Source organism: Pteropus medius, unplaced genomic scaffold, assembly GCF_902729225.1.
Source record: "Pteropus medius unplaced genomic scaffold, Ma_sr-lr_union100, whole genome shotgun sequence".
Taxonomy (NCBI): domain Eukaryota; kingdom Metazoa; phylum Chordata; class Mammalia; order Chiroptera; family Pteropodidae; genus Pteropus; species Pteropus medius.
Genome location: NW_024344371.1, coordinates 3129326 through 3152974, shown reverse-complemented (window position 1 = coordinate 3152974; position 23649 = coordinate 3129326). Strand labels below are relative to the sequence as shown.

The following is a 23649-nucleotide window of genomic DNA, read 5'->3' as shown; positions in this document are numbered from 1 at the left end:
GAAGGCAGGGTTTTATTCCATGCAGATGCTTTCTTTGCTGGTGGTGATTTTCTGAGTCCCCACTTATAGAAGTTAGTGCTCCTTGCTGCTGTACTTCGAGTTGAACATCATCAGCGTTTCATCTGTCAGTATGTTGTAGTCAGAGGCACCTGAGGATGGCATGAATTCCTCTTGCTCCCTGTATTCTTCTAACCACACTATATAGAACACAGGCTTAGGCATAAGACTGGCTTAGGGTAGGATACTGGCTTTACTTGTTCTGTCACATCTTTTGAGCCTCGGGATATAGATATTTCCATTTTCTCATCGATAAAATGGAAATATCTATATCCCAAGGGCATTTTGAAGAGTAACTGAACTGTGTGTATGTGTAAGTCCTGATATGTAGAAGGTCCTCAGCTTTATGAGCAACATTATTATCTTGCCATTAAATGGGACATCCACTGGTTCTTGTCATACAAAGATAAGTTATCTGCAGTTTTAAAAAAACATATTAATCTATGTCCATGACAGGATTTGTCTTGGGGTTTTCCTACTTCCCTTTTCATACTCTTTTTCCCCTTTCTCTCTCAAGTTTGCTTTTTCCTCCCCTCTGCGTCCCACTCCTGCTGGGGATTTCAAGGTCATTTTAACACCAGATCTCTAACCCAAGATTCTCTTAATTCTCTGTGTTCCAAAATTATTTTCCCCCACCCCCAAACTAGAATACTAGTGGGCATCACACCGCTAGTGTTTCTGAGAGTCTGCAGATTTCCACTCTGATCTAATGAGTATTTGCACATCGCTGGCGTATCGTGCTGGACGCTGAAGTCCTTGTGTTCTTTATCCAACTGCGTGAAGAGTTAGAATGGGCTTAGTCAGTTGAGTTCCTGTCTCTGAAACGAGAGATGTTATTTTCCTACACCTGTCTTCACTGGATCAAAAGAAAAATTGAAACAAAATAAAAGAAAATATTCTCCGAGGTCAGTCAAGTGCACTGTTAAGCAAATAGCAGAGTTGGGAGAGGCTGGTACAAACACCTGTGGACCCAGCGTTTCAGACCAGATCAGGTTCTTGTTTGCCCAACTCTTTCCTGTTACCCTTCATTCTGAGAGAAAGAATTAATATGAAGATATTTCCATTCCGGCTATAGTCATGCTAAACCCTATGCAGAATTTTCCAGAAGGAACTATACATGACCACCGGGACAGCCAGGTTGCCAGGTTGTCAGGTTGTCCAGTCTCGTGAAGAATAGATGACCAGTTAGTCGCTGTGCTCTGAACTTGATCACACTTCTCTTCTGGTCTCCCATGTCATCTCCCTAATAGCACTTAGCATTGCCAGGTTGTATTTGTCACTTTGCTTTCTGTTTACCTCACCAGACTGCCGGCCCCTAGAGGATAGGGACATGTGGTAGACACTTCTCCATCCCCGTGGAACGGATGACGCACCTGGGAGGAATCGAGCAAATCTTATTCCTGCTCAGACAGCTTGGGCTCACAGCTGGAGCTTCGTTTGGCTTTTTTTTTTTTTAACTTGCTGTTATTCACACTAAATTGCTGCTGGGTGGTCTTTTAATTCCCTTGGAATTTATCGGGTTACTGAGCAGGGGTTTTTATTCTATCTTAAAGGCCCAGTTATGAGAAGAAATTGCAGATTTCTCCGATTTATTCAGACTTTTAAAATCATCCAAAATGAGCAATTTATAAATGCTTCCATTTTAACCTACAGCGGGAAGCTGTTATCTCAAATTTTTGAAGTAGCTGAGTGTTTCTCCTGAAGAAAGAGTTTATATTGTGGAGGGATAAATGATCATTTGATGGACATTGAATATATCGAAATTTTCCCTGAATGCTCTTTTCTCACAATAATCGTTTGTCAGTTCTACATTTTCTTAAAGAGAGCTTTCAAGGGAAAAATAAAAATGATTTTTATCAAAAATTTATCTGAGGATATTCCTACTGTCCTCCCCTCAACACACACACACTCATACCCTTTAACACAAATTATTTTGTATCCACCACATGCGGGTCCTATGTGGCTCACTTTTGGACTTCATATCCAACTGCATTTTGATGTCTGTATCAGTTTAACAAATTATGTTGCTCTGAGAAGCCCACAGGGGCTTGGCAAGTAGATTTGAGGTGGCAAGAATAGAGCTGGCCTTGATTCCTTGGGATCTAAGTTTCCATTTTCATAAAAGGAAACAGTGGAATGGAGAGCTGCCCTTTTTGATTTTCCAGCTAATATGAGTAGGCAGCGGTTATATAAATATTTTTTCCTCTTGTTCGTATCCTTTTATTTTGTGGAAAGGTAAGAGACAACTTTGTTTTGGGGTCCATGAATTTTTATTTTTCTCCCTATAAATATATGTGTGTTCTTTATCAAAAACATAGAAAAAGCCACAAAAAAGGGGGGAAAATCATGCAAAAATTGTGACTTTGGCTTTAGCTTTTTAATATTCTTCACCATTTATAATATTTTAGGTGTAATTTTGTTCTCTTTAATTTTGCATGATAACAAAAAAATTTATTTTTTCTACTCTTATAAGAAGTCATTTTTATGGCTTCTTGAATACCATAGAATATTTAACTATCTACTATTGGATCTTTTGTTTCAGTTTTCACAGTGAGAGATAAGGAACTTAGTCTTGCTTTAAAAAAATCATATATATGTGTACACACACACACACACACACACACACACACATATACAATATATCTTACAGATGAGCAAATTGAAAAGCACACAGATAATCTGTTAGAGGAAACATCCACATTGCTAGTGAGTGGTCAAATGAAACTGGAACCTCAAGTGTTCTGTGCTCTGCCATGGACCAAAATGAGCTCATTTGAAAACCCGCATCTGCCAGAACTCCTTAAAAGTAAAATATCCTATTGAACTTTGTCTGTTTAACAACTGGTTAACCATCCCCATGACATTTAACATTGTTCTTGATCAAATTCTATTTGAGGTACATATGATGCCTGCTTTCTTTAGGGTTAGGGCATTATTTGATTTCCATATGCATTTACAGTTGCACATAAGTTGTGCGTGCACGCACACAGAGAAATAAAGGAAGAAGGTATGTGTCTTCTCTAGAGTCAGCCCTAATGCTTCTCAAAAGAGGCAGCTTTTTACTTTTTTGTCTGATTCCCTTAACAAATTCATCAGACATCTTTTATTGTATTGTTGTTAGATGTGGGTTGGGGGAAGTGGTAAATGTCAACCAAACGTGCATGCCTTTTTTTCCTAGGTCAATGCATTTAATTAATGATTCACATCTGAATTTATATCAGATCCATCACTGGACCCATGGAGCAAATAGGGTGAAGGAAATAAACTTTTTAGGAATTTTCTTTTAGAACTTTAGATTTTTATATCCAACAGAATCCTTAGTCATCCTCAAATCAAACACTAATGTTTACATGAAAAAATGAGGCCCAGAGGGGTTGGGTGGCTTGCCCAGCATCACAGAACTACAACAATCAGGCAAACGAAGGGAAAAAAAAACATGCTCAGATCTTCTTGCCAGTTTCGTTTTTGACCTTGAAAATGATTCTAGTTGACATAGGATTAGGTGACAAAGAGATGGGATTAGTAGCTAAGCTGAATTTGAGCTTACATCTCTGTGCCATTCCTTTTCACAACAGTCTGTGGAAACAACTTGTACCACTCACTCCTGGGAAGAGCCTGTCAGCTGCCAATCAAGGAGGTGGGTATGTCTTTTCTAGGATCTTGAGGTTGAAAGAAACTGAGCATGAATTCAGCTGTAAAGGCCAAGTTGCAGGTTTATCCCACTTCTCTGTCACTTCCTTCTTGGCATGGGGACCCATAATGTGGAGAGTGCCCAGTGATAGTATTTTGGAGAGAAAAGACCAAAATGCTATTGTCTCTAAAGGTGGTGTACCACTCAATGCATTGGGTTAAAAGAAAACAATAGAATTTCTATTTAAAATACAATTGCCTTTGAATTTATATATTTCATGTGTGCTTTATAATGTAGAGCAGTGGTCTAACTATATAATTTACAAAAATGCATATATTGGCAGTTAATATTTATACATTTTTTATTGAGGGGATGCATAGTCGAAAGTGGTTGGAGAGCCCCAGCTAGAGACCTACCTGGAAGATGGAAACTTCTGCTATAGTAATAACTATGGCCGGCGGACTATAATCTACTGTTGTAAAATCTCTGCCTTTTAGAGGCAGTTACCCAAAGTAGTGGGCATGTAACTGCCCTTTGGAATCAGCCTCTGCCCCCACTCCCGTCTCAGCTCGCCCGCAGTGATTCCACGGCTTTCTGCAAGGCAGAGAGCTAGCTGCCGTATGAACTAAGTAAGTGTCCTAACACAGACGAGGAGCCCATCACAGTGCTTAGCTCTTGGTAATGGAAATGGTGGCTGTCCTTTTGGAAACTGAAATCTGGCTGAGACAGTTTTTGTTTCATATTAGGTTTGACTTGGACTGGATGTAAACATCTGTGACTTGCTTTTAGTTACTCTATCATCAGGTCAAGCCTGGTTTATTTAGTTCTAAGCTTCTTGGCCTTTTGTATGTTTAAAAAAGGAAAACCTACATTTCCTCTTTGGATCTGACATTTACTGAATCATTCAGGAGAAGTTCATTCTTTGCTGATACAGCAAAGTCCTTAGTTCCCTTATAAGCAAGTCTTTTTGAGCTAGTGCATTTCCTTTTTTGTGCATAATTTTTTAATTCATTTGTCAATTGTTACACTTCATGTGTAAGGGTTGTATAGACCATTTACTTATAGAACGGCTATGCCAACCTTCTCTGGCAAAGAAATTTTTCAAAACTTAAATTCAAATACTAGTTTTCCAACAGTATTATCTCTTACATAAAGATAAATATAAGTCAAAATACTCCCCTCTTCCATGGAATTCGTAACTATTAAATATATCACTTTCGTTTTTAGAAATAACATAGCTCTGAGATTGGATTGATTTTCTGTGAGAATGTATATCAGAGATTGTCTTTACTCTCCCTTCCCTTTTTTTCTGCTGCTCCTCACTTCAGGTGTCCTGTTCAGCTGCTATTAGATACTAATGCCCTTTGCCTCCCTCAGCCAGTCTTTGCAACCCATCATGGTTTCCTCACTCTGAAGTCACTCTGTCTCTTCCCTCACCACTATTAAAAATTCCTCCAAGAGTGACTGATCTGAGATTTTAAGAAAGAAATAACATAGTTTACAAAAACCTTGCAAGACTGATATGTAATCTGAATACCTTTCTCTGAGGGCATTTGTATTTGCAAAAAGTGGCAACCCCTCTAAAGCTGGTGGTGATGGTGGTGGCAGTTGTATTAACATTGAGAGCACTGATTGAGCAACTATTATCACCCATTTTGTACCATCTCAGATAATTATGTCTAGAATCAATACACACACTGTGATAAACATCTGGGCTTCCTATTTTGATCATTATTCCGTAGTGCTTATTTCCTTATGTATTTGTTGGAAGTATTCATTTGTTCAGTGTTGATACATAAGGAACTTTTTTGTACGATGATGGTTTTTACCTTGAGTTTTAAAGGACAGCCTGTTAAATGGACTTTGATTTCATTTAATTTGGCTACTGTTAGTTTTTGTGTTTTAACAGAATATTACAGAAAAAAAAATGCAACTTGATACTAAGGAGCCTTGCGTCACTCATTTTCATAAATAGACTTACTAACCGGGGGCACTTAGGATTATATTATGCCTCCTTCAATTTCAAAAAGTGTTTGTGGTGGTTTTTTAAATCACTGTTAGCTAGCCTTCCAGATAAAATTCTCTGGCTTTAAGACTGTGATATGATAGGGATCTTGTTGCCAAGATTTTTTTACATAATATTTCAAGCTCGCTTCTTTCCAAAATCCAATTTTATTTTGAGCTACAGTAGAGCTCTGTGAACGTTGAGGTCAGAGGAAGAAAAGAATCTTCTTTTCCATAAAATGAGTTCTTTGAATCTGGACTGGAAATATCTTGCGAGTCACAGGCAAGGGGAGCATTTTGCAGAAACAAGTTTAAATTTCCCTGTGGCCAGTCTAAATTTTGCCTAGAGGTGAGAATAAGATGATGGTACTTAAAGTCTTTTGAGGATACTGTGTTTGGCATTATACGGGGTAGTTAGTATCATAAATACTTTGTACAGTATTAAAAATGAGATTTGGATGAGAATGATTTACTTAAATTTATGGGTTACAATACTTTAATTTTAGCCTAACCATGTTGAGTCCATTTAGAACGTTCAAGTTTTGCTTTTATGAGAGATGCTCTGTAGAGCATTATTTTCCTAAGTTTCTAATGGATCTTGAAAAGTTTGGAGTTCGTGCATGCCGACAAGTCAGGTATGCCATATTGGTGAGAAGTTGCAGAAGCCTTTCTGACATGAAGCTTCCTTTTGTCATATGTAGGGTAATGAGTGGGGAAAACATATGGTCCAGAAGTCACTAATCGAGTGATAGTTTTGTGTACGTAATCTGTGTTCCTTCCATTTCCAGGATCAGAGTGATCAGAAATAACTCTACCTAAGGCCAAAGGCTTTAGAAAAATTGTGGATTTGAATCTTGGTTCTGCTGAGTGGTCATGTAACCTAGAGAGAATCATTTGTCCTCTCTGAGCCTCAGTTTCTACTCATGTAAAATGGTGATTAAAAATATCTATCTTGGAGGACTGTTGTGAGGACTTAACACTTATATGAGAAGATATACATAAACGGCCTTGTTTGGCCCCAGAACACAATAAATGCTTACTAAGTGTTAGTTTCATTATCCTCAGCTAACATTTGAAAACATTCTTCTATCGGTGACGAGGAGTAAGAGTCATCAATCATCTGTCAGAGACTGCACTAGAAAAGGCAAGAAAGCAGCTGGTGATTTTGCATATTCCTCGAACAGGAACCGAAATTTTGTGCAGAAGGCCAAAGAAGGTTTTTAGTCCAAGGAGCCTGACAGACATTAGGAGCCTGATCACAAGTTTTGTCACTGTTATATTGTCTTGTATGACATTATCCATTCTGGAAATGGAAATTACTCATCTTTTCCAAAGAGCAAGTGAGTGATAAACCAGTAGAGTTTCAGAGTAAAGCAAGGAGGCTGGATACTCTTCGAAGTCATGACACATGCTGAAAGGTTTTGGTGTGTGAAAAAGCATGACTAGGCTTAGACACAGCTCTGTTTGGATCTCAGCCGTATCTTTTTCCAGTTGTGGCCATAGAACATACCTAACCTTTGTGAACTGCTTTCCTCACCTAGATGTCAGGGACAGCTCATACCTCGTGGGCTTGATGTGGAAATTAGAGAGCTGGCACAGCATGGACTTCAGACACATGTCGGTTGATATGCTGGCACAGCATGCTAAGCATAGTATGTGCATGTGTGTGTGTGTGTGTGTGCGTCTGTGTGTGCGCACGCCTCTGTGTGTGTGTGTGTGTGTGTGTGTGTGTTTTGGAGGGATGGGTACGGAATCATGTAAAATGCAGCTCCAGCCTCAGAGTGCTTAAGAGCCCCAAGAATATACTGAATTCTGTAAAGGTAGTATTTTCAAGGGAAGAACACAGCAAGAACCACACCTGACTGCTTTATGGCTATATTAATCGTTGACACTCGAAGCGCCACAGCCCTGGCCTCAGCATGAGTGCTGGACCTGTTAATAACTAAGTTCTAGTGTTTCATTTTGAAAGCATAGTCAATCAGTGTGTTACAAAAACAAAGCACATAAATACTTGCCTGTTTGCGCAGTATGAGTTTTTAAGCTGATGTACTGTCAGTTTTTATTTTCTTCTTCTCAAAATGTCTTTGTTTCGGGAGAGAGTCTTGACGCCCAGTAGGCAGCAGACAGCTTTTGCAAGTCTGTACACAGGGATGGCTTTAAAGTTCTGCCCTCAGTCCCCAAAGAGCTTGAATTTCCTACAGTTTGATAACACGCTTTAAGGATATAAAAGAAACTTCTGAAAGCCAGTTTCTGGTTTATCATTTTATTTTCTCCGTGTTCATTTTTATGCAAACGAATGCCATTTATTTCGATTTTCTTCTACTATTAAAAGCTTTAAAAGCCAAAACCTGCATCTGAGGACTTAGTCTGTAGCAGTTCAGCTGTGTCCCTAACTATCTCTCCCTTCTTCCTGGTAGGCAGAGGCAAAATCTTCTGTTGTCAGGTGCCAGCCTTTATAACTTGGTCCTGAACCTTTCTGAGGCTTTATTCTTTTCTGTGTAACTCCAGTCTATTCAATGGTGCAGTGATTTTTTTTTTTCTTAATTCCGTTGATCCACGTGACCAAATACCTAGTAGGCAATCTTTCCTTCATGTTCAATTACCCAGTTATTTGCCAGTTGGAAATTAAACTCTTTCTTGTACTTTCAGATACGTGTGGGGATCGGTAGCTGGTTGCTACATGACAGGGGAAAAAAGAGCTTGGACTTTGCAATCAAACAGATTTGGGTATGAATCTTGCACTGACACTGGCTGTCTGATCTTGGGCAAGTTACTTCCCCTCTTTGTACTTTCATTTCCTTAACAATAAAGCTGAATATTTGGTGCAGCTGTAAAGATGAGAGGTAATCTGCGTAAAGCACCTGGCATATTTCCTAGCACAGAGTAGGTGTTGCTTTATTTCTATTTTGTGATGTAGCTACAAGTCAAGGAGTTTTGGCAGCCATCAGAAGCTAGAAGAGACAAGGAACAGACTTTCCTCGAGAGCCTCCAGCAAGAAGATGGCCTTCTTACACCTTGTTTTGGACATCTGGCTTCCAAAACTGTGGGAGAATTAACATGTTCTAAGCCACCCAATTTGGAGTAATTTGGTAAGGCAGCCACAGGCCACTCCCTCTAACATGCTACATTATCAGCACTCAGGATTTTAGACACTTAGCCATCTAGGTAAGTCCCATTCTTTTAGACATAGAGGAATGCTATAAGAGGTGCAGAAGACATTCTTACCTCCATGCTGTCTGTCAGAAATTTAATAGAAATTTAAGCAGGAATATGTCTGTACATTAAGCATTTTCATATGCTCACAAATATGTGAAGAAATAAAATGTGCTTAGAGATATCTCCTTACTCTCAGAAGCTTTGTGAGGTGATTTCCTCTCCTCAGCTGGAATGCCCTCTGGTCACTTTTCTAGTCTCGTTCGTTTGACAAAATTTGTTGACAGCATTAAACAAAGCAAGAGGAAAATATACCTTTTTCCTCCTCTGCTTAGTGAGAGGAGATACTCATCTGGTTCCTAGTGTATTTTTTTTCCTTGAATAATGATACTTTAAAATCTTTTAACCCAGAATTTTATTCTAATGATAAAGAGACTGTCAATTATGGAGCTGAGATTAAATTTTCATGATTCAGAATATTAAATGCTGCTTGCCGATCATTAATCGTTACAGTCCTGCCATTTCAGAAATTCAGTTTTGTTTAGAATAACTCAAAAAGAGAAATATAAAATATTTTAGAATTACACCCTTCAGATTTCTTTTCAGTTGCACAAAATATTGGGAATGAGGTTTGTGGAAGTTTAGAAAATGTTTAGCGGGGAAAGTCTAGACTATTAATAGGTGAGTATAATATATGATAACTGTGTTTATGCTGACATGTATTAACTGCGTGCATTTATTTAAATTTGCTACATGGCTACAAGCTTGCAATAAGCTTATTAGTCTTAATGGGATTTTCTAAGTATTTATTATTTTTAATCTTTTTATAGGAAATGCAATTATACAACAGTAGAGAGAATAGTATAATGAACCCCATGTACCCCTGATCCAGTTTCAACAATTAACTCTTCTGACTAGTCATATTGCTGTCCATCATCCATCCATTCACTTCCCCTCACTGCATTACTTTTATGTACATTAACTCACTTCATTCTTAAATATTTCCATATGTATATACTTAAAAGAAGGCTTTTAAAAGTGCAATTATAATACCAATATCACAACAAATTTCTTAATATTATCAAAAAGTCATTGTTCAACTTTTTCAATTGCCATGTATTTATCTTATTTATATATATATTAAATAAAGTGTAAGAATTTGAATAAACTAAAAAATGTGATATATTTCTTATACTATATATATATATGTAATTATGTACAATTCTAATTAGAATCCAAATAAGGCCTACATAGTACAATTGATTGCTAGTTCTTAATTTCTTTAATTTCTATTTATATACAGAAAAGTATACAAATTGTGTATACAGCTTAATAACTTTTCACAAAGAGAACACTTTTATGTAACCAGCACCCAGATCAAGAAACCGAACATTACCAACTCTTCAGATGCAACCTGTGCCCCTCCCATCAAAACCTCTTCCCCCAGGATAACCATTATTTTTATTTCTAGCACACAGTTTAGATTTGTCTGTCTAGGAACTTTATATAAATGGAATCCTAGAGTATGTACTATTTCGTGCTTGGCTTCTTCCTGTCAATATTGTTTGTGAGACTGATTCACCCATTTCATTGCATGTAGCTATAAGTTGTTATTCTCATCACTGAATAAGATTCTATTGTAAGATCTATACCACAATTTTTTATTCTATTTTCAATCGAATTTGGACTTTTGCCAGATTTTGGTTATTGCAGATAGTGTGCTGTGACAATTCTCGTACATGTCTTTTGCTGACTATACCTATGTGTTTCTTAGTTAGGAGTACAATTGCTAAGTATGAACCTCCAGCTTCAGTATATCCTGCCAGATTTCCAAGGAGTTTACACTGTCACAGGTATAGAGTGCCATTTGTTCCCCACACGTGCTCATTATTTGTTGTAAATTATTTAGTTGGGCAGGGAGGGCTGCTGAATGAATTTTTGCGGTTGAAAATTGACTAATGTGAGAAAGCCAGTTCTAGATCTTAGATATACAGCTTAGAAAACACATCATCATTTTCCTTAGTCGAAAATTTTAAGGAAATTGAATTTGACCAGATTAAAGACAATTTTCTCATTCTACATCTGAGAAATACTTCTCGTTTATACAGTATCCAGCTCTTTGTTTATAACCATCTTCTGCATGTGTACCTTTCTCACTGTGATGAAAATGGAGAATTGTTTGCCATGATTCCTTTTGGAAGAATGCTTCGAAATCTGGAACAGTGTCATTAAGATGACTCTCAGTCTTGCCCTTTTGAGGCCAACTAGTGCTTAAACCAAGTACTTACTTTCCATCTCTTAGTGGTCTGTGTTACTCTTCTATGGAATCTTTTGGACTTTCTGCATTTCTCTGAAACTATGAAGATAAAAGAAAACTTTCAACTTGGAAAGAGATAATCACTACTCGCTTTAAAGAAAAAGCTTACCTTCTGGCCCATGCATTTTATAATTCTATTAATGTTTTTAAATAAAAGGTAGTAGACATCAAAATAATGGCCTGTGCAGTGATGTATCCAGCTGTATCCAGCTTTTGCTTGTAGCTAAAATAGGTTCCTGCTAATGCTCACCCTGTGCTCTTTCCTTTTGAATTTAGTTTGAATTCGAATGGATTCATGCCTTTTTCCCTATAATTACTTTTTGTTCTTTACTCATCTTCAGTTGCTCTGCATGTACTTCCCTTCCCCACTGATGTCATCATCTCTGGACACTGAGTGTCAAAATGCACACAGGTATTAGGAGGAAATTAAGATCAATTTTAGGATGACTCCTAGATCATGTTCTCCACCTTATGCTATGGAATAGGTTTCTGTAACATGGGAAAGACCCATCTCCCTCAATACTTACTCTGTGTTATACATTTTGAGTAATTAATAACCAATTGCATTCACTCTGTCTTTGTGGTGTATGACAGAATCAACAACATTGTTTTATATTACACCCAGAGACAAGGTGTTCTCTTTTCCTCTATCACCTTCTATTAATTTTTGAAAGTCTTATGAAGAATAACATCTGTATTTTATGGGTCTAGCTAATCCAGGAGAGCCCCTGGATTTTTTTTTTTTTCCAGGACAAGGTGTAATTTTATTCTAAAGAGTAAGGACAAAGAAACATTTGTCTCAACTAGTTAAGGCCTTGGTTTGTAAAACTCATTATCTGAAGTTTACATATATATTTAAAGATGCGACTATTTAAAGTCATTTAACTTTCCCAATGCTGCACACTGAGGTGGCAACAAAAGAGGAGAAGCTGGTAGTTCAGAGTCATTAGAGATTCTGTCTAGGTGCTCACAGTCAGAAGACAATTCTCACTTGGCTTTCCTATTTCAAGAGAGTCCCTTAAGCTCAGAAAATCAACTACATCAGAGTAATGTCAGGTGATCCCTCTTTAGGCCAGTAACAGTCTGTTTCTGAATGTGAGACTCTTCAGTGCCACAGGGCTTCTGAGTGCCTGACCCACAGCCTGAGCTCCTGGCACTTCCCAGAGATGCTTTGTGTAAAGCATACAAGACTTTGGGAGGTAGGTGCAGAGTTTCATGAAAGCGCATAAAACTCAGGCTTTTCATAATCATTATCATCTCTCCTCAGAGATTCTTTGCAGTCAGCTTCAGGGCTGTGCCACTGCCAAGGAGTCTGAGCAGAGTCTTGCCTTTTCATCCAGCCCCAGTGTAGGTTCACAAATGGAGCTTCATGAATTTAGAGCTTTTTCAGAGTATGAGTCCTTATCAAGCATTTTTGCTTTCTCCCGAGGAACTGAGATCTGGCACCTTTTCTCACTCCTGCTTTCAGGGATGTGAGATTGTATGCCTTCTGTGTAAGAGTGGGGCATAGGGTACTGCATATAGAGACTTATTTTTCATATTAAATTAATGTTTGTTTTCAGATTGAGAACTGATCTGACCTAAAAAGTTGTTAGTCATTAGGGAAAAGCTGAGCGATCTTCTTGAAAGCAGAAATCAATGTGTAGAAATGTGAGCTTGTAGAGCAAGATGGTACTTCTAAGTGTGGATCCCTTATAAATCAAAAATACATCTTGGGAAGTGGTGTGTGGGGAAAAGGTGTTCTCTTTCAAGAAGCCTGTTTGGAGGTAGTGATATCATCCTATAAATGGGCTATATATGGCATTTGGACCCTTCTTTTGGTCCCTAAACTTTAGCTGTAATATTACACATTCTTTGCCAATCACTACCTATTTACTATTATGTTGAACTGCTCGCTATACTGGACTATGAACATTTAGAGCACAAAATCATATTTAGTCAGTTTTCTTCCATGTGTAAAGAATGCTCAGTGTCTAAGAGTGGAAGTTCTGTTTGTGGAGAGGTCTCTGTTTTGTGTAGCTGATGTGTAAATGATATTCTTTCTCCCACTCCTGGCTTCTTACTGTGGCTAGCAGTGACTTTTCTTATTGGTAATTTGTCTTCACATGTCAATCTTGGGCATGTTTATATCAAGCCTGTTTTGCATCCTATTGGAGTTGTCTCAATTTTCTCATTTACTTCTCCATCACTGTCTCTGTCACCACATTGTGCTCCTCAGTCCCTTTTTTCTTCAAAGACCCATCTGTGTTCCCTTCTGTGAGCTGTTCCCAATGTGGCTGTCACTCCTGCCTGAGCATAGCCACAGTTTCTTGTTCAAAGCAGTTTGGACCCAGGGAGCCAGAAAACTGAATTTTTTTGCTTTCCCTTCACAGATAGAGCTCTGTAATACCACTTTTCTATTCTGCTTTCTATTTCAGAAGACCTATCTCACCTCGCTAATCAAGATCCGATTATTTAGGGAGACTTTTACTGATAGAAGGGGCCTCTTTCAATATGTTAGTTAATAAGCACTTGACTTTCACCATAGTCAGCAATGACTTCCGTAAAATTAGGTTGTTACTTCTGAGCAATTTCTCAGTTACTCATGTTACATGTTATTATCTTAAGTTAGAAGGCTCCAGTCTCTTGACTTAACTGCTAAAAATCTTGGCCCATCCATTTTGGTCTTCTTGCCTCCTTTCTAAGGCGTGTCCCTCCACATGTTCTCTGTGTCCCATGCCCTCTTACTTTCTCAAGGACTATGCTCTTCCAGTCATTTTCTCTCCAACCACCTCCAGGAAACTCTTCCTATAAGTATACCTGCACATGTTCATATCTTCTATTTAAAAAATAATCCTCAAAAACTGACTCACAAATATAGAGAACAATTTGGCGACGGACAGAGGGGATGGGGGGTTGAGAGACAGGGAGAATGGGGTGAAGGGTTAAAGAAGTACATATTAGTAGTTGATAGGTGGTCACGGGGATGGGGAGCACAGCATAGGGAATGCAGTTAGTATTAATGTAATGGCTAGGTGGAGAGCCAGAGGAGAGATGAACACTTAGGGGGATCATTTTATAAACTATATAAATATCTAACCAACGTACTGTATACTTAAAACTAATAAAAATTAATTCATTAATTAATTTAAAAAAAAAACACTTCTAAAACTTAAAAAAATCATCATAATAATAATCCTTTCAGGACTCCAGACTTTTTGCCAACCTGTCTTCTTAGCCTGCCTTCCCTAGAGAGATGTCTGCACTTGTTTGAGCACTTGCTAATTCCTCCTTTGCCCTTTAGCTCACTTTAGTCTGGCCACGATCCTCCCCACTTGACTCCTGCTCCTGGTAAAGTCGTGGGGGGCACCCCTGTGCTACCTAATCCAATGGGCCTTTGCTCTCCTCTTCACCTCATCTCTCAGTAGTATTCAAGTCAGTCGACTGCTCTCTCTGCCTTAAAATCATTTCTCTCTTGGCATCAAACATACCATACTCTCCCTTGGTTATCTTTCTACCCCATAGCTTACTTTCGTTTTTGTTTCTTAATTCTTAATTCTTAAATATGGAGACTCTTGGGCTCTGTCCTGGGGCCCTCTCCTTCTATACTTCCTCTCTTTCTTATGTTCTTACTGCTTTGATCAGTAAGAGTGAGGGACTGTTATTTCTAATACTCTTATAATTATGTTGTAGGGTGGTTATGACAATAAAAGAAAAATTCACATAAGCTGCCTGGAATACAGAAAATATTCCATGAAGGATGCTGCCATTATGTATTTTTCATCTTGGTTTCTCTCATAAATTTGTATAGAGAATGAATAGACTCAAATATTTGTTAAAAGAAAGAATAGTTGAATGTATCTTTCTTTGGTTTCAGACTTTTGATATCTTGGCTTTCTATTAGATGTTAATTGCTGCACACTCCTTCTAAGAAGGCAGATATCTCAGTCCACCAGATGTTAGGCCAAACATCTTAAGATTTTTTTTTTTGACCCATATACCTTTTATTGGTTTATTCTCATGACTTCACCCATTTTGATTGTTCCCAAATCTAACATATGACCCTGAAAGTCACCTACTTACCAATTATTAAATAGTGTTTCTAATTAAGCTGTTTTTGAGAAGGAATCAATTACTATATGTTTATAACATACATAACGCCCTAGAACAATGCCTGGTACCTAGTTGATGTTTGGTAAATGTCAGCCAGCACTGTTTTTATTTTTAAAATTCTTATTATTCTGCAACATAGGAAACTCTTTTAAGGAGAGGTTCATCTATCTGTTTATGGACATAGTGGCAGCGATGATCTGACCTTTGTTCTCTGTAGGCTAGTGTTTTCAAGTGTTGTCCAATGGCTTGCCAATTTAGGACACTGTGATGTACTCATTCAGAAAATGGAAGATCTCGGGCTCTATGATAACAGACTGACCAAAGTAGGATCTGTGGGAGAGGGAACCAGAATCTCCTTTTTAAAATAAATTTTCCTGATTCGTTCTTATACACATTCAAGTTTGAGAATTATTTTCGTACCTAATAAATTGTGAGCACTTGGAGGTACAATATCTTTCAAGACGTCATTCTGGAGTAGTTACTTAATAAGTTGGTTTGGAGAACTATAACCCTCAGAGAGCATGGGGTCCATTGCCCTCACGTTGCCAATAGGAAGTAGAATCTCCTCCAAGATCAAATTGTTTGCTAGTGAGAGAGTCAGGGCTGAGACTCAGACTTCCTGGCGGCCCCATTCTGTTCTCTTTCCACGCTCGCACAAGCTCCACTTGCCTGCATAACGGCCCAGAAGGTTTTCCAGTATGCCTTCCATAAAGCAGTGGAGGGGGCTATCCTAAGGGAAAACAGAGGGAGAAGACAAAGGTAAAGGAGACAAAGAGTGACCTAGACGTCAATCTTGGGCATGTTTATATCAAAGGTAAAAGAGATAAAGAGTGACCTAGACGGAAACCAAAAGAGAACCCAAGAAGATGATTGAGATTTTGTGAGAAGAGGACCAGAGATTTTGATGACAGGTGGGTTTGGGAAACAAGAAATGAGGCTATATATAAAAATAGAGAGGAAAATAAAGGTAGGAAAAACTAGGACAGGACTGTAATGGGTCTGTGTTTATGTTTCATGCTCTAAATGTTCATAGTCCAGTACAGTGATGAGAGCCCTAGATTGAAGCCGCCAAAGACCCTGCTTAAAACACTTCAGTAACTTAGTGAAGTAAACCCAGAGCCCTTGACAAGATCCCAAAGCTCCTTCTAGTTCCAGGATGTCCATTTTTGATCTGAATGTGACAAAATGCCTGGTGCATTGCAGTCCATACAATGCACCCTTGGGTTTTTACCGGTAAAACTATGGACTTCAAAGGGAACCCACATATTCCCAATGTCCTCGCCACACATGCGTGTGCATGGCTGATGGCAGGAGAGCTGTGCCATTATGATGCATTTGAAAATAATTTTAATTAGAACTTTATCCCTGGAGGTTTTAAAGCAAGAAGAATACAGTTGTGCTTACCTCTGCCTGAGAGCTGAGCCTGCCGCGCTCTGGTAGGAGGTGGTTATACTGTCTGCTGTTCTTGGCGGTGCTCAACAGACACAAGGTTGAAGGAGTGAGGAGACCTGTGTAATGGCAGAACTCCATAGGGTTCCTTCCGGTTTTGCTGGAAGGAACATCTTCGAATATGAAAAAAAGAATCATCAAGCAGCTTTCACTTGTTAGTTCCTTGAATTGACAGCTTTTTGTTGCATACTCCGGGCCTCTGCTAAAGAAAGATGGAGAAAGTGAGGGGCCAAAAAAGAAAAAAAAAGCTTTAATTTCTGTTTAAAATTTATTTGGAGGGAAAAAGAAATTCATGTTGCTTAATAAAAACAAAGCAACAAATGAATTTCAGTGACTGCATAAATAAGTAACTATTTTGAACCACCAAATCACAAGATTTTTTTAAATAAGAAAATCAAGAAAATATTTATTCTAATTCTTTGGTACTTCAGAATCAAAGCTAGGGCACCTACTGTCAATGATTTATTTAAAGGTCAAGATGTAGACATTGTACTAACCAGCGAAACCAATTTTTATTCCTTCCTGAATCTTATAATCCTATTACATAACAGTACATTTTATTACATATATTCAGTTCAGTACTGAAGAAAAACTGTTCGGGTTTTTTATCCATAGCAATTAAGTTTTCAAATGTCCAGAGCTAAACCTGGCGGTTTTCATTTAGTTTACCTTTTTAACAAAGAATTCAGAATTTAATTACCAAATGTCACAAAGAACATAAAACTGAGAGATGTAAAAATGCAAGGTTTTGATTCCAATGGAACATTTAGAATGAATCAAGTATCAGTTAGGATTCTGTTCAGCTGCACATTATGAGAAAACTGAATAAACAATGTCTTCAATAAATCAGAAATATATTTTGCCACATAGGAGCCCAGGGTGGATATCACTGCTCTTCTATCTTTGAGCATTGTCTGCCTTACCTGGCTCCAGCTGCCTTGCAGTTGCAAGAGAAATAGGCCACCTTCAGGGTCACACATCCCTTTCCGTAAGGAAGAAGGGGCAAGCCAAAGGGCAGAAGGGACAGGCCAGCTTTCAGCGAATCTCCCAGAAACCCACGTGACTTCCAGTGCATTTCATTGGCCGAGACTTAGTTACACAGCCACCCTCAACTTTGAGTGCCCCCTTCCCACCACTCTTTTGTTAAAAAGAGAATGGCTATTGGGTAAGCGGCTAACCCTGTCAGCCTCTGGAGGGTGAACATATTATACATTTTCTGAAAGGGATTTCACCTTCAGGACTGATTCTAATTAACTTAAGGTTTTTCTGTGACCTGTTATCTTTCACTCATTTTTTTTTCTCCCCTCTGAGCCTTGTCACTTTTCTCTTACTGGTAAATGTACCTATCTTGATTTTTCTGCTACAGAGCGATCAGCTTGAAAACAATTAAAATGCACATAGGAATTGGTCTGTGGATGGGGGAATACGCCAAAAGGGCATGAGTCATCTCATGATCTGTCGTGGAGATGTGTGCCATTTGTGAGTAATTGACCTTTTCTTTTCAGGATTTTCACGGCAAGGGTGGTTGTGTTCAATATATGCTGAATTAAAAAATCAAATTGTTGGTGGTGAAGGCATAGAAGACAAGATAACTGGCTCTTTGATTTGGGCCATTTCATTATTCTTGGGAGGAATGTAAGAACACCATTCATGCATGATGATGACAGTTTTTTGCACAACACACTGTCTCTCAACTAACATGGTCCTTTAAGGTGATGGAATTGTATTTGGTGACCACAGGGGTATTTTTTCACATGTTTGCCTCCTCCTTCCCACATTCATCCTCTGAGTAGAAACCATTCCTAGGTAGTCTGCTGGTCTCACCATTCTGCCTCCTCTGGATGAAATTATTGGCAACGTTCATGTGGTTATTCAGTCTGCTTTGAAATTTGATTCTAATTTTCCCCCGTAGAAATGAGGCACAAAGGGTGCCACTTGTATGCCTTTGGTCTCGTTTTTACTGTTAAGATCTCCACTGGTAGGGTTCAAAAAGTTTCAAGACCTATTTGAAAAAGAGTTGGTTTCTGGTTTTCTTCTGTTTACTACCTTTCACTTCATTTTCTTTTAGGAATTCTGTCAAACTCCACTCTGCCGTTTCAATGAATCAGTGCTCTTTACAAATTGACTGTGTTCCCATCACCAGATTTTCAATCTCTCCTCTCCTCGGCAGTTAATCTTTTCACAGTCTCAAGTTGCTCCAACATAGGGCGTATTGAAGTAAACCCATCACCGAGACAGACTTGCCGAGGAGGAACTTGTACAGATGTATATACGTCAGGCAGCCTGCTGGCATTCAGCTGGCAGCTCCCACAGCTGTACTCACAGGCTCTGGGACACCGGAGGAGGCATTACCTCATTCAGTAATGAGTACTAGTCTCTGGGATGCTTTCACAGTGGTGGTCCCTGAGTTAAGTACATATGATGGCACTTGCTCAAGCAGAGGATAGAGCCAAGGAATAGGGAGGATTGAGGCAGAAAAGGGCAGACATCTAGGAGTAGGTATGAGGGTGCACCAGGAGGAGGGTTCCTGGCCTAATTCTGAGAGGAAGAACAGACTGCTGGGCTATTCTTTACCCACCCAAATTCAATGAGTCCTTCCAACTTGTCCTCACATGTTGTCTCTCCCGAATGCCTGCTTGAGTCCCCCAGTCTGAGTGGATGCTCTTCATTCGTACTACCCAAGTGTCCTTGTACATCTTTATCATGGCCCTGATTACATTGCCAGGCAGTTTATGTTTGCTTGTCTTCTGTCCTCCTAAATGGCAGGACTTTGAGGTTAGCGACCATGTGTTATTCAACTTCATAAACACAGTATTTAGCATAGTGTCTGACAGAATGTAGTTGCTCAGTACTATTAGCTGAATTAATGGATAAAAGCAAAAGAAACAGACTCTGTTTTCAAACTTCATAGCTACGTTTTTCAATCTCTTCAATTGACATTATAGACCCTACTTTTCAAGTTCCTATATAATTAGTTAGTTTGAATGTCTCTTTAGAGTTGGGGGTGGGATGAGGTAGAGTAGAGTCGGGATAGTGGCTGTGGCAAGAGAGAGAAAGAAGACTGATTTCAGAAAAGGTTTACATGCAGGTCAACAGATCTTTGATATGCACCAGCATAAAAATAGACCTGCAGTTTTTATCAGTCTGCAGTTAGCCTATTTGCTGAAAGGTCGAAATAAGAGGTTCCCAGCATTAAGCCAGTACACCAGTAATGTAAAGTAGCCAATGACAGATTCAGGATAAAGGGAGGATGACCATCATCTTTACCACAGACTATACATATACCTCATAGATTTCTCACCCATAGAACCACTGTCTGGCTGAATGTTTTTAATGTGAATGTTAATTTTTCATAGTCACAAATCTAAACTGCAGTTTTTTTTTGCCCTGTCCCTTTCAACAATCATATTTCCCACTAAGGTAACCCATGCCTATAGGAAGAGTTTTGGAACTGAAACCATCCTTCTTCATTCCTTCTAAACACCAGATCCTGTCATTGTACCTTATATTGGGAATCGTCCCAATAAAAGTTATCCTTTTTACCCAGTTGGGTGTTCTGCTGTACATACCAATTGGATGGACAGGAAGGTCACTCTTTAAGAGTTAATCTGTAGGGTTTCCGTCACTCTCTAAGCTTTATGGAAACATGTATCACTGTCTCAAAAAGAGAGCAAAATTTGGGTATTAGAGGATAAGTAATGACATACCTTTTTTAGATACGGCGCAAATAGGCAACAGAAGCCCCCTTTCTAAAGGATGTGGAGGGGGCCTCAATTTGCTATGTTCTGTAAAGGTCTAGAGCTGTGCTATGTAGCGTGGCAACCACTAGTTTTGTGTGGCTATTGAACACTTGCAATTAAAACTGGTCCCAGTTAAGTTGTGCTACAAATCTAAAATATATACCAGATTTTGAAAAGTTAGTATAAAAAAAATAATGTTAAATAAATCAGTACCCTTTTGATTACATGTTGGGTTAAATAAAATGTTCCCGTCATTTGTTTATTTTTACTTTGAATATAGCTGTTAGAAAATGAGTATCGTCCACATTTTAGTTCTGTCAGACAGTGCTGGTCTAGTGTTGCAGCATCGTGATAGAGTACACATAGTAGGAATTTAATAAATGTTCTTGATAGCTTTGACTTAGAGATAATGTTCATCCCCAACAAACAGAAAATCTCCAATTTTCACTTCTCCGATTAGCCCCAAAAAGCTATAACTCCAAGGATAGGTATACTTGCATCATGTAACCTCATTTAATCGAAACTTTTGCTAAAATCTTTCATTTATCTCTTGTTTCCAAAGGACCCATTGCCTTTCAATCACCTAACTGAGCATCTAGAGTTGGAATTAAGACTTCCCAAACTAGAATAGAAGTCAGGAAAATACTCAGACACTAAGAGCCAGAATTACACTTGTCCATATGGTCTGCTGTTGCAGTATCTCTGTTGCCTTGGCCACCAGATCACCACGAGGGGCTATAAATGTTATTAGGTAAATGCAGCAAAACATCTTGGTGTGTAGCTTGATCTAAACCATTCATACCTCTTTAGACAAAGGCAAATAACTGCAATTTAGTTAATTTCTTTTCATATAAGATTGAGGTGTAATTTTCTGCTTTTCAATTCATTGTACTGATAGAATTTTTTTCATTTCTAGGTTTATGGCATTTTCTGGCTGTCTAGAGTTGACCATTTAAGTGCTCTTTTTCTCCCTGGAAATCAACACTCCCTCTTTGTTGTTCTGCCAGCATGGCTTATTTGAGCATGTCGAACAAGTATTTGGTGCAGAAACTGGGCTAGACAATATCTTAAACCATCAAAGTGAGTCTTCTAATAAGAATGTCTGGCCATTGGAAAGGAACTTGAAGTTTAGGGGCTGTGAAAGCTTTTGGGTGTGGGTCACCATGGAGCTGCTTTCTGCTCTGTTTGCGAGAAAGCCAGGCTTGACTTGCCCCCATTAGGAGCAAATAAATAATTTTTAAAAATTTTAACACCATTTCTTATAATGCAGTTTAGTACTGGTAAAATGAGCTGACTTTGTTTTGTATTTTTTTTGTTTTCCTTTTCTTATTAAAATTTGAAAGAATGGCTTCCTCTAGGCCTGAGAATATAGAAAGGGATTTGGGGTAGATATTGATTTGTCTGTGCCTTAGAAATGATTGATTGAAAGAGCAGTGTCTAACATAAAACAAACAGAGGTCTTGGAGGATATTATTTTTTTAAGCAGGAATAAAGTATAATGCAGTTAAGTATTATAATCATAAAATCATCAAAGAAGCGAGAAGCAGAATCTTTTGAAAAACTAAATCTTTGCATGACTGAGCTATTACTGGAGATAATTAGGAGATAAGCGATCCTTAGCTTTGGTATGCAGAGTGCAGCATCTGATGAAGCAGCTGTCCTACAGTTTACCTTTTTACACATTATGGTTAATATTACTTTTATATTTAAAAAAAAGTAGTGAGATTGTCATGGTCCCAATGTATTCTGTTTTCAGTTCGAACAGCCAAATATGAGGATCTTGTCCTGACTTTTTTCCTTTATAAAGTTTTATGTGATTTCCATTGTCTTGTACAATGTGTGCATCATGAATTTTCTTCCCCGTGTAAAACCAAGCAGAATTTCTGTATATAATTTTGCACCTAATTAACATGTTACTGCATTTGTAAAGTGGTAAAGTATTAAATGATTTTTGATTGGCAATTTTAAAATGTCTTTCATCTATAAAGCCTATAATACTCGGAGCAAATGATTACTAAAATCTCTGAAAACCTGAATGCACACAGGCAATTTTCTTTTATCTCAGCCAAATGGCTGTGCATGTGAACGCACACCCATGCAGACAATAAAGCTTAATGTCAAACAGTAATATTTAAAGACAAAACTTACAGCCAAGAAAATAATTGCTTCAGGTTCTTTACTCATGTTTCTGTATGTGCATATGTGTAATACATATCTGCTATAATCAGAAGTGGTAATATAAATTACTATATTTTACATGTTTCTAAGATGTATATTTTTTTCACATTTTACTACTTCTGAAATCAGGATGTATCTAGAATCTGTGACATCTTTAAATTGTTATCATCCAGGTGGCAGTCATGATGTAATTGTAATTGCTCTGCAGACTGGGCATAACTGGTCATATTGTCATCACTTCAATTAAGACAGATTGAGTATAATTGCCCCATAAGCTGCCTTCAAAAAGATTACGCTGTTCAGTGTACGTATAAAGGCACAGGAACAGAACAACATGATATATGATGAGTCTAAGTGTACAAGAGCTCTTTCGGTAAGTATAAAATAACGATATGTGATCAAAAAAACGTGTCATTAATTAGTAGTTTCTTTAACTTATTTAGTGTTACACTAAAAATGATGCATCTTGAAAATCAATAGTGACTTGGGTATGATGGAAACCAATATGTAAGATCAGGACTTTTGCAAAGCGAATGTGGAGTTTTTTCTTTATATTCTTCCTATGGATGTATTTTCCATTTCTCCAAACTCTAATGATCTCTTTTAGCTGAAGGTAGCATTGGTGACTCAGTATCCAAAGAGCATGCCACTCTGTTTTTTTTGTGCATCAGTGCATCCCCTTAGTGTGCTAAGAAACGATCCACCCTGTGCTTTTGCTATGATCTCTCTGTATGTGTGTGTGTGTGTGTGTGTGTGTCTGTGTGTCTGTGTGTCTGTGTGTCTGTGTGTCTGTGTGTGTTGAAAACACAGATGGTCAATGCTCAAGTAGAATCTGGAACTAATGGAACAGAGTAAGCCCCTAGATTCCCAAATGGCCTTAAGTTTTTACTATGACTTAACATAGGTCTCTAACCAATGGATCTAATCAATTATAGACCCAAAAACTAAGTTCAAAGCCATCTGATCCCAGCCAACCTAAAATTACCATTTTAAATCAAAGGAAACATTACACATTGTATTTTGTGATT

The 23649-nt window shown here is 38.2% G+C and overlaps 1 protein-coding gene and 1 long non-coding RNA gene across 5 annotated transcripts in view; both read left to right on the top strand.

Moving 5' to 3' along the window:
* STXBP6 (syntaxin binding protein 6) overlaps positions 1–23649 on the top strand; it is a 233166-nt gene that overhangs the window by 80298 nt on the left and 129219 nt on the right. The gene's annotated exons all lie outside the window — the stretch shown is intronic.
* LOC120608547 (uncharacterized) overlaps positions 1506–23649 on the top strand; it is a 52214-nt gene continuing 30070 nt past the window's right edge. Inside the window, exons 1-2 of the long non-coding RNA XR_005654417.1 lie at positions 1506–2292; positions 3633–3694. This is a non-coding gene — a long non-coding RNA (uncharacterized LOC120608547). The remainder of the gene's footprint in view (positions 2293–3632; positions 3695–23649) is intronic.